The 10,360-nt window shown below is 34.8% G+C and overlaps 1 non-coding gene across 1 annotated transcript; it reads right to left on the bottom strand.

Moving 5' to 3' along the window:
* Positions 1 to 8,435: 8,435 nt before the first annotated feature.
* On the bottom strand, positions 8,436 to 8,539 carry LOC126009892 (U6 spliceosomal RNA). The gene has a single exon (XR_007496066.1). It is a non-coding gene; the product is annotated as a U6 spliceosomal RNA (small nuclear RNA).
* Between the last annotated feature and the right edge of the window lie 1,821 nt (positions 8,540 to 10,360).

Genomic DNA, 10,360 nt, shown 5'->3' with positions numbered 1-10,360 from the left:
AGCAGGAGAGATTTCTGAATGCAGAGCCAGGAGAAGCCCCTGAGTATCACTGGATGGGCTTAAAAAACAAACAAAAATAATGAAAAAGAAAAGAAAGGGAAACTATACTGCTTTAATGTCAATTTTCAGACTATATTTTATTAGATTTGTTAAGTTTTTAAATCTTGTAACTTTTATCATTTTTAATCAGATAAGAGAACTAAGAAGGGATATGTGGATCTAAGATGATAAAGTTTACATATTTGCCAATAAAAAAGATCTCATTTAAGCATTATTTTTGCTCATCAAGGGCAGTGTTTCTCCTATTTTTGCTCTTTAAAATTAATGAAGAGAGAGGTCTAACTTACACATAATAAAATACATAACTCTGAACTATACAGCTTGCTGTTTTTTTTAAACTAAGATATAAAACATTATAATCATTATCCAGACGAGAATATTTCTATAATTCTAGGACCATCACCTACAGGTGTTTTCTAACATTGACTTTTGGATCACCAAGATGATTTTTTCAGCTTTCACTTCAGGATTACACATGTGAGAACTGATCTATACAAAGTAGAATTTCTCTTAGGTAGGATTGAGACTCAAAAATATTAGAATCACTATCATATACTGAAAAATCTAAAATATTACTAACAGTCAAATAACTCATTCTTGAGAAGGTACTGCTTTTAAGATGCATAGAAAATTGGAGTGATAGTCTCAATTTAAAACTTTGTGGAGGATTACTGCTGGAAAGCACCTGTGTTCATCCTAACAGGTAAAATATCAAAAATTGAATTTTCAGATTATGTAATGGACATTGTGACTTTTGAGTGAGCAAGCTTCTAAAGTCCTCAGATCATTCTTAAGCAGTCATGTACATTGACTATGAAAAAGCCAAGAATTTTTTTTTTAACTTGAGAGGATATGTGGGCGACTGGTTTTATTAATAAGAAGTTGCTGTTTTATTCCATGCCTCAGTGCCTTGTTTATTGCAATGATAAAAATACTCACTTTCTGACTATTCAGATTCCTTCTCTTCCTTTCCTGCAATGGGCCCTAAATCTTTGAGAAGGGTAAATGTGGTGAATTAAAAAAAAATTAGCTATTGTCTATCCATAATTTGTTTTGATGATTCCAATATAAAAAAACACATAAAAAAACATCATGCAGTACAAGGTTATTTTTCTATTGCTCTTGAGTCATCATTTTCTGGGCACAATTCCTGGAACCTAGTATGATTGTGCTGAGCAGTAGGCCAGCATGGTAGTGCCTGTTCCAACACAAGAAATAAATTGATTGCCATCACACAATGATTCCATGTGAGTAGTGGAGTGAGTCTCAGAATATTCTGTAAGTTGCTTAAGTGGTAAGTCAAGAAATGTCTCCAGTAGCAAACAGTATGCCTCTTTAGATGTGGAGATGTGGTTTTTTTTTTAAATCAAAACAATTCAAAATAAAATCTAAAATCAAGGACTGCTCCTTTGTGATAAGTAAAAATAGTTCCTGTGTGTCAACATTGGATATTTATTAAAGATCATTAATATTCAATCCCTGTAACATTTGAGATTGAGGAAAGATAAGAACTCAATTTTGTTTATGTTTTTTGTTGGTGTTGTTTTGACCAGGATTTTTTTTTTCACTAGCTGTGAACTCTATCATCAAAGAGTATTCCCAATTATTTGCATATTAATTTTAATTAAAATTTGTATTTTTCTGGAACCCCCCTCAAAGTTTTATTTTTGATTAATTGTAAAGGCAGGGATAATTTTAAAGCAATAATTTTAATGTTACATTTTTGCTATTCTAAATCTGTTTCTATGACTGTAAAAAAATACTTTATTTGCATATAATCTCTACCTCACTTTGCCATTTCTTCGATATAGGCTCAAATTTATAAATTAAAATAACATTTTAATATAAAAGATATAAAAAGAAAACAGAGAAATTTGGATACTCCAAAAAGGAGAGTTAAGGGCTAGAAATATAAAGCTGGTTGTATTGATTCTTTGAATTTGTCTCTCAGCCAAGCATGATTTTGGAGGTGTTGATTCAAAGTAGGCTAGGACTATAATTTCAGTAGTTGTCTTTATTATTCCTAAGTGATTAAGCGTCACCTAAACTTAGAGCATCAACAATACAAATTTAAGATTCAGATGGTTATAAATTATTCTCATTGGAACCTTTGCTATTATAAATGGAGCTTTCATATCTATGGAATGTAGACTACGTATAAATGCCTTCTAGATAAAAGGAAAGTTTACCTTGTTTTTCAGAAATGGGATGTTCCTATCCAACTAGATACACGAGTGGGTGAACTCCTGCTTATTCCTTGCCATTTTTTTATTTAAAAATACCTAGGATTTGGGGGCCGGAGAGATAGCATGGAGGTAAGGCGTTTGCCTTTCATGCAGGAGGTCATCGGTTCAAATCCTGGCACCCCATATGGTCCCCCATGCCTGCCAGGAGCAATTTCTGAGCCTGGAGCCAGGAATAACCCCTGAGCACTGCCGGGTGTGACCCAAAAACCACAAAAACAAACAAACAAACAAACAAACAAACAAACAGACAAACCTAGGATTCTAATTCTACAAATAGTCCCCAAGCATCTGCTCCTGACCAAGTCCTAAGTAAAACAATGTTCCTTGAGCTATTCCTCACCACAGCAGAACAGAAAGCATTGCAGTTGATTTATAGAAGAGGAAATAAATGAGGATAAATGTTCCAGCCACCACATCATGTTGCTTTGTTATAGTGAATTAAAAAGACCTTTATTTATTGTTACCAAGTAATGACATACTATGCAAGGAACCATACTCAGTATTGGTGATACAAAGATAAATGAGTCACAATAAAGGCTCAATGCCAAATAAGAATATATAGAAATTTTTATCATAAACTTGAGTTATAATTGTTTTTAAATCTTGCTTGTTGCTTTTAATTTGTATTAAGAATATACTTACAGTGTGACCCATGCTAAATAGAATCTGTTAATTGACTTAGAAACTTTGCATATTGTGAATATAATTTTCCTCAGAGCATTAAAAACATCTAGAAAACCGAATACTTGTAAGGCAAATGACAAATCAGTGCATTTGCTATCACAGTTCACTAATTCAATAATCACAAAAATTAAAAAAATAATGTCCCTCCATATGTGAAAATGAGACTTTGCACGATCAAAATAGAAGTCCTCAAATATAATTAATAAGGCATATGCATATAATTTATTTGTAAGAAAATCATTCAAACCTTCACATTTGGTCAATTGATTTTCTGATTTTATTTAATATTTCTTAAAAAATTTTTATTAAGGCACCATGGTTACAATGTTATTCCTAGCTAAGTTTTAATCATATAATATTCTAGCACTAATCCCACTAGTAGAGTTAACTTTCCTTCACCAATGATTCAAGTTCCCTTCACCAATGATTCAAGTTCCCTTTCACCAGTTTGTCTCCTGGACTTGAACAGGCACCTTCAGTATAGTAGACTCTGTGGTATAGATATGTAGATATGCCTCACCAATATCCCATCAATGTACCTGAGATTCTTGGCCTTCCCCCTATTACTTTTCCTTGCCATCTTGCTTTAACAACTCAGATTATTTCCTTCCCTATTCTCCATCCTATGCCCTAGGATCAAGGGTAATATTGAATTCACCCTTTTAATACTTTGCATTTCCTCATCTTGGTTCTACACACACACACACACACACACATATATGTATGTATATATATACACACACACACACAAATAAGTGAGACTAGCCTGTGTTCATACTCCTAACTTACTTGAGCTAACATGATAATCTCCAATTTCATCCAAGCTGCAATGGTTTTTCTCTTCCTTGCAATTTCACTGTGTTTATATACCTCACCTTTGTAATATACTCATCTGTCTTTGGACACCTAGGTCAATTCTATAGCTTAGCTATTATGCTAAGTAATGAGGTAAATAATGGTCTAAATATCCTTTAAAAATTCAGTCATCATGAAATTACAAAGCTATTTATGACTGTGTTTCAGGCATACAATATTTCAGCACTGATTTCTTTACCAATGCACTCCTCCCCCACTTGCCTACCATCCATTACTATGCTTCTATAAAATATATTATATATATCCATATATATATGTTTCTTCACTATAATTAATTGACTGTTGTAGATAGGGTTTCATACATCTTTTAAAACCACTTTTTTCTTCTTGTTGTATACTTCCTTGACTAGAGATGTTGCCCCTTCCCTCTCTCATTTCCCAACCCCTCAAATGTTATATTTCCTATTGAATACTACTTTCACTTTCTTTGTTTCCACTGTCTTTGAGGATTCATTATTCCACAATTTTATTTCTTTATATCCTGCAGGAGAGATACCATTTTCTGTGTCAGTCTCTCTCCCTCTGCTGAACTTCACTCAGCATAAACCCTAAGGATGTCTGCTTGTAGCAACAGATTGCATGATTTTTCTCATGGCTGAGTAGTATTCCTTTGCATATTTGTACCTTTAAACGAATATTTTTGGTCCTGTAGGTAGGTATCCTGAAGTAAAATTACTGGGTTATACAGCAACTAGATTCTTACTTTCCTGGAAATCTCTATACTATTTTTCATAGGGTTTGAACCAAATTATATTTCTACCATATGTGGATGACAGTTCCTAAACTAGATGATCTCATTGTCAATATAATTTTCCTGATATAAGTCATAAATATTTTTATGTGCCTATTATCCATCTGTCTATCTTAGTTTCTGTTAATTTCCTCTCCCCCTTGGTTTTTTTTTTTTTTTTTTTTTTGCCTCACCAGGGAATATCCAGGGGTTATTCTTTGCTTTGCACTAAGGAATCACTCTTGGTAGTGCTTGGGGGAACTATAGATGATACCAGGGATCCCCATTTATTGATAGAGTTTTTGCATTTGTTGTTGCTTTGATATTTTTGAATATTTTGTATCTTTGTATCAGACTTTATCTGATGTGTTGAATGAAAATACTATATCCCATTTAATTTATTGTTTTAGTTTTAACCCATGTTTTCTTTGCCAGACAGAAATGCTATACCTTTTGATAGGAGAGGTTAGACCTTTGATAGAGAGATTATTGAAATAAAGGACTGTATTGCCACTTGAGTATGTATGTTGGAAGAGGATTGAAGCAGGGTGTGTGCTTAGTTAATTTTGCAATTGGCTTTTTGATTTCATAGACAGACTTTTGGCAATCCTTGAGGGTTGTTTTAGCATGCGTTGTCAACTTTAATTTGTCTGAGAAGACTTCTATCAATTTTAAATGACAATTTTCCATAATAGTTGAATCTCTAGGTTGCAATATTTTTTTTTCATTCAGAAAGTACTTTGAAAATGCCATTCTTTCCTTTTACTACACATGTGGTATATATCATATGAGAAATTTGTTGTGATTTTTATGCTATTGTTCTGGAATTAGAGGTTTTCTTCTCTTTTGATATTTCAAATACTGTGTATCACTCTTTGTTTTTTACAATTTTAATAACTTAGTGTTGTTCCATCGAGTATATATTTCTTGTCATCTTGGGCCTCTTGAATCTAAATTTTAATTTTATCTTAAAAATAATAAAACTCACTCCATGTATTCTGATTTTGTGGTTGCCTGGCAAGTACTGCTAATCCGATTTAGATTCATTTGGCTTTGCAGTCAGTCAAACGAGAGAGTAAGGGGGACAGAAATGTTCAAGATAGTATCATTCACGCTTCAGAGCAAGCATGTTTCAGTTTTCATCCATGTCTTCTCTTATTCCATATAGATAAGGCTGTGCTAGTCACAGTACAATAAATTCAGGATGGGCCAATTCACTCTTATACAAAATTGCAACATGATTGGCTTTTTTTTTTTTAAACTGACCTTAAATAATTTTAAATTAAAAGGGAACTTGTTTATCCTCAGGATTGAATGGACAAAAAAAAAGAGATCAAATTACTAAGAAAAAGAAACAACCTTGAAAAATTTATTGATGGTTGACTTCATTCCTCTGAACTGTGAGAGAGTAGGAAATAATGCGCAGCAACACAAAAGTGTTTAAAATAAATTCCTTGATCTAAGATTTCCATGGAGTGTGACTGAGTTTAACATTCAGTTTTTATTCACTTTTTAAATTTAATTCTTGATTTTTTGGGGAGATGGGGGAGGAGGAGGGCAGCATAGCAGTACTCTGGAATCAGTGCTTTTGGTTTGGTGCTCAGGGGTCACTAGTGTTTTATTTCTAGGTGACCCTGAAGTGCTGATAATCAAACCCAAGCCTCCTGCATACAAAGCATCCATTTAGCTCATTGAACAATTTTTCTGGCTCTAAAATTCTGTTTCTTAAAATCAACATACCTTTCATCAAAAATAATTGTATTCTTCACCTGTTCTATTTTCCCTCTTTTCTCATTCGTTTGTGTGCGCTCTCATGGCTCTAGTGGGTTAATATAGCTCCAATTATTTTGTAACTACTGTTTTTGAAAAACAAAACAGATATACTTCTAATATCACACATTCAACTCACGATTTTACAGAGACATGGACTGAGGAGGTGGAAAACATCAAGCTAGAGTTTCACCATTTTTTGGCAAAACAATGCTTCCTTGTGGGTTGACTAAATTGCTTCATGTTGTCAGTCACTAGAACAGGCTTCTCCAGAGAACAACTATTTTGTGTTTAAAGCAAATAGCAGGAGACCAGATAGTTAGTACAAGGGTAAAGGTACATGACTTATATAGGGCCACCACCAGTTTATAGCCTGGTCCCATATGATCCCCCAAGCACAGTTGGTTGCAGTCCTAAATGGCTCTGAGTCCTCTAGGTACGGTCCAGGTAATTCTTGGCATCTTAGGGCTTAAGCAGAAAATCTTCATTCAGCCTTTATTTTGATCCTCTGGCTTAGTTGAGTGTTGTGAGGAAGGGGTGTGTGGTCACTTAGTCTCCTGAGCACTGCTTGAGAATTGTCCCTCCTCAAATAAAGCAATTGACTGGATTGGATTAGACCATTATTTACCCAATAGTTATGCATATAAAATATATAAGTTGCTTAAAATGATGCATATAAATGGTGCATGTTACCAACTTTCTCCACCAATTTACCCTTTAATTATTGTATATAATAGCAATTTAAATTTTCTCATATTTAATATATATTTTACTTTTCCTTACAATAGTATTAGTGAAATATCCCTCCCCCTCTCTCTCTGTCTCTCTCTCTCTGTCTCTGTCTCTCTCTCTGTCTCTCTCTCTCTCACACACACAGACACATACACAGACACACAGACACACACACACACACAATGACTTCTTTTTTTGCTCAGGGATACTCCTGATTCTGCATTCAGGAATCACTCCTGGTGAGTTCAGGAGAACAAATGGGATACCAGTGCTCAAATTGGTCCATCCCTGTGCAAATGCTAATCTTACCTGGGTAGTCAGAGAGAGAGAGAGAGAGTGAGAGAGTGAGAGAGAGAGAGAAAGAGAGAGAGAGAGAGAGAGAGAGAGAGAGAGAGAGAGAGAGAGAGAGAGAGAGAGAGAGAGAGAGAGAGAGAGAGAGAGAGGAGCAGGAAAGAGGCCACATAGTTTAAAGGCCATGTAAGGAATATGCACATGGTGGTTAAGGCCTTGTAATAACATTTTGTTTCTTGAAACTTCATCTGACTGTGGGTCATTTCTTCCTGTCATCCTGATACTTACAGACCCGTCAGGCCATAGGTGCTGCAAGCATCAGGCTGGGCCGAGCAAGGCCTCACCATCCATCTAACCTCATGCACGACTAGGACTTTATAATTAATATTTAATATCAACAGTTTACATACTATGCTGTAACTCTGGGCCTATCCACTGGCTTCTTTATCTGTACAGGTTTAAGTTTGATACAGTGCCATTTTGAAAACCTCATTTTTGTTTCTTTTTTTGTTAAATATGAATCACCAAAGATAGTTGATGTCAAGGGCTGTTTCATTGTTTGTTTTTTTAAATAATTTCAAGTAATACACAAAAATAAACTCTTAGATCCTGACAGTTCTTTACTAGAGGAGAGGGTTCTTTGAGTGTAGAGGAGCTTTGAATGTTTTAATTGGATAGTGTCAAATAGTGTAAATAGTAGCAAATAATGGTAAATAGTAATAGAAAAAAATCTGTAAAACTTGTAAATAGTAAAAAGAAATAGTAAATAGTATAAATAGTGGTGAAGTAATAGTAAAAGTTGGTTGGTGTAGTATTGTAATATGAAGTTGTGGGTCTGAGATATAGTTATGAAAATCAATGATACATGAATAAAAGTTTCTAATTTAAAATAAAAGGAGAAAAATTATTATCACCGTCTTCTTAATTTTTGTATATTATTATTCTATACATCTTGATTCATTAGTGATTCTCAATAATTCAGTGAAAGAGATATTTTTATTTATTATTATTTTTTATAGATCTAGCCATGCCCGCAGGCCTTTATTAAAAATATGGAACGCTTCACGAATTTGCGTGTCATCGTTGCGTAGGGGCCATGCTAATATTTTTCTTTTTTTTTTTTTTTTTTTTTTGGTTTTTGGGCTACACCCGTTTGACGCTCATGGGGGTTACTCCTGGCTTTGCTCTCAGAAATGGCTCCTGGCTTGCGGGGACCATATGGGATGCCAGGGATCGAACAGCGGTCCGTCCTATGCTAGCGCTTGCAAGGCAGACACCTTACCTCTAGTGCCACCTTCCTGGCCCCGCCATGCTAATCTTATTTGTATCGTTCCAATTTTAGTATGTGTACTGCCGAAGTAAACACTATTTATTATTATTATTATTATTATTTGATTTTTGGGTCACATCCGGCAGTGCTCAGGGGTCACTCCTGGCTCTACACTCAGTAATCATTCCTGGCAGGCATGGGGGACCATATGGGATGCTGTAATTTGAACCAGCCTTCTTCTGCATGCAAGGCAAACGCCCTATCTCCATGCTATCTGTCCGGCCCCATATTTTCATTTTTGATGTGGAAAATGATTCATGAGAATTGCCAAAAAAGATATATATATATATGTGTATATATCTGAAGATAGTCTTTTAAATATCATTCTATATTGTTTTAGACTGGTGAAACTCTAGGGATGACATAATTTTAGTTTGTTTTTTTGAAAAGTAAGGGAAAGAAATACAATAGATGATTTTCCTTTGGCCCATAGTCAAATTTCATTTGCCACACCTTGCTGTGATTGGAATTTACTCCTAGTTCTGTGCTGAGGGATTACTCCTGGCAGTACTGTGGACTGAACCCAGGTAATGCAAGGTAAAGTGCCTTACCCACTGTAGTATATCTCTGGCCCAACCCTTAGTTAACTATTGACAGAGTTTTGATTAGCAGTCCAATTTCTTGATTTCCAGTACATTGGGTCTTTTCGTTTTGGATGGGGTTGTGGAGGTGGATAGTAGACCACTTTTGAAAACGCTCAGTGGTTACTCCTGGCTCTGCATTCAGGAATTACTCCTGACTGAGTAGGGGACCATATGGGATGAGGGGAATTGAATCTGGGTGAGACACTTGCAAAGCAAACATTATACCTCCTTCTGGTCCCTCCAGTGGTCTTTATGATTTATAATTTTCCCTTATTTTCTAGGAGAGTAAAATTTTTCTAGAAATTCTACTTCTTAGGGGCAAGAAACCTTTACTCTTCCATAAATTAAATGTTTAGTTATATAGAGATAGAATATTGATGAAATAGGATTGTTAAATGATAAATTGTGACCTGTGGAACCCTTTTAAGCATATAGATTTTTGCATTCAAGTTAAGTATTTATTAGTTGTTGTTATTATTGTGAGAGGTCATACATGGCAAAGTCTGATATGGGGCATGGTTACTCCAAGTGGTTCCAAACTGTGCTTAGGGGCCACTAGGGCTACTCCCAGCAACATACAAGTGGACTTGTAGAGCTGAAGTCTGAATTTATGGTTCTGTGCATTTAAGCATATACCATGCATACCTAGTATTTGGGCCACATGCCAGTTTCTATGTTTAATTTTTTATCATTTTTATCATTTTTATCAATAATACCATTATAAAAAAATTGTCCAATATTCCAAACTTACTCTCTTCAATGTCATTTGTAAATGAGTCATGATTCTATATGGCAAAATATGGTATGTGTGTACACAAATCTAAAATTATAATGTTACATATTCAAATACCTGCTACAAAGTTGGACAATATCAAAATAACTTTAAACAGGTCTTGAATTTCTTCTTTAGTTCATGGTGAACACAATAATGTTCTGAAATAGAATGCTATTTCAGTCTTGAAGCATTGGTAAAAGATATGACTTTCTTTGAAAATTGAAAACTGAGGCCAGAGTGATAGTGCAGCAGTAGGGCTTTTGCCTTGCTCGCTGCAGATCG

This window comes from Suncus etruscus, chromosome 5 (genome assembly GCF_024139225.1).
Source record: "Suncus etruscus isolate mSunEtr1 chromosome 5, mSunEtr1.pri.cur, whole genome shotgun sequence".
Classification (NCBI taxonomy): Eukaryota; Metazoa; Chordata; class Mammalia; order Eulipotyphla; family Soricidae; genus Suncus; species Suncus etruscus.
The sequence above is the reverse complement of the archived record's forward strand: the minus strand, read 5'-3'. Positions and strand labels throughout refer to the sequence as shown.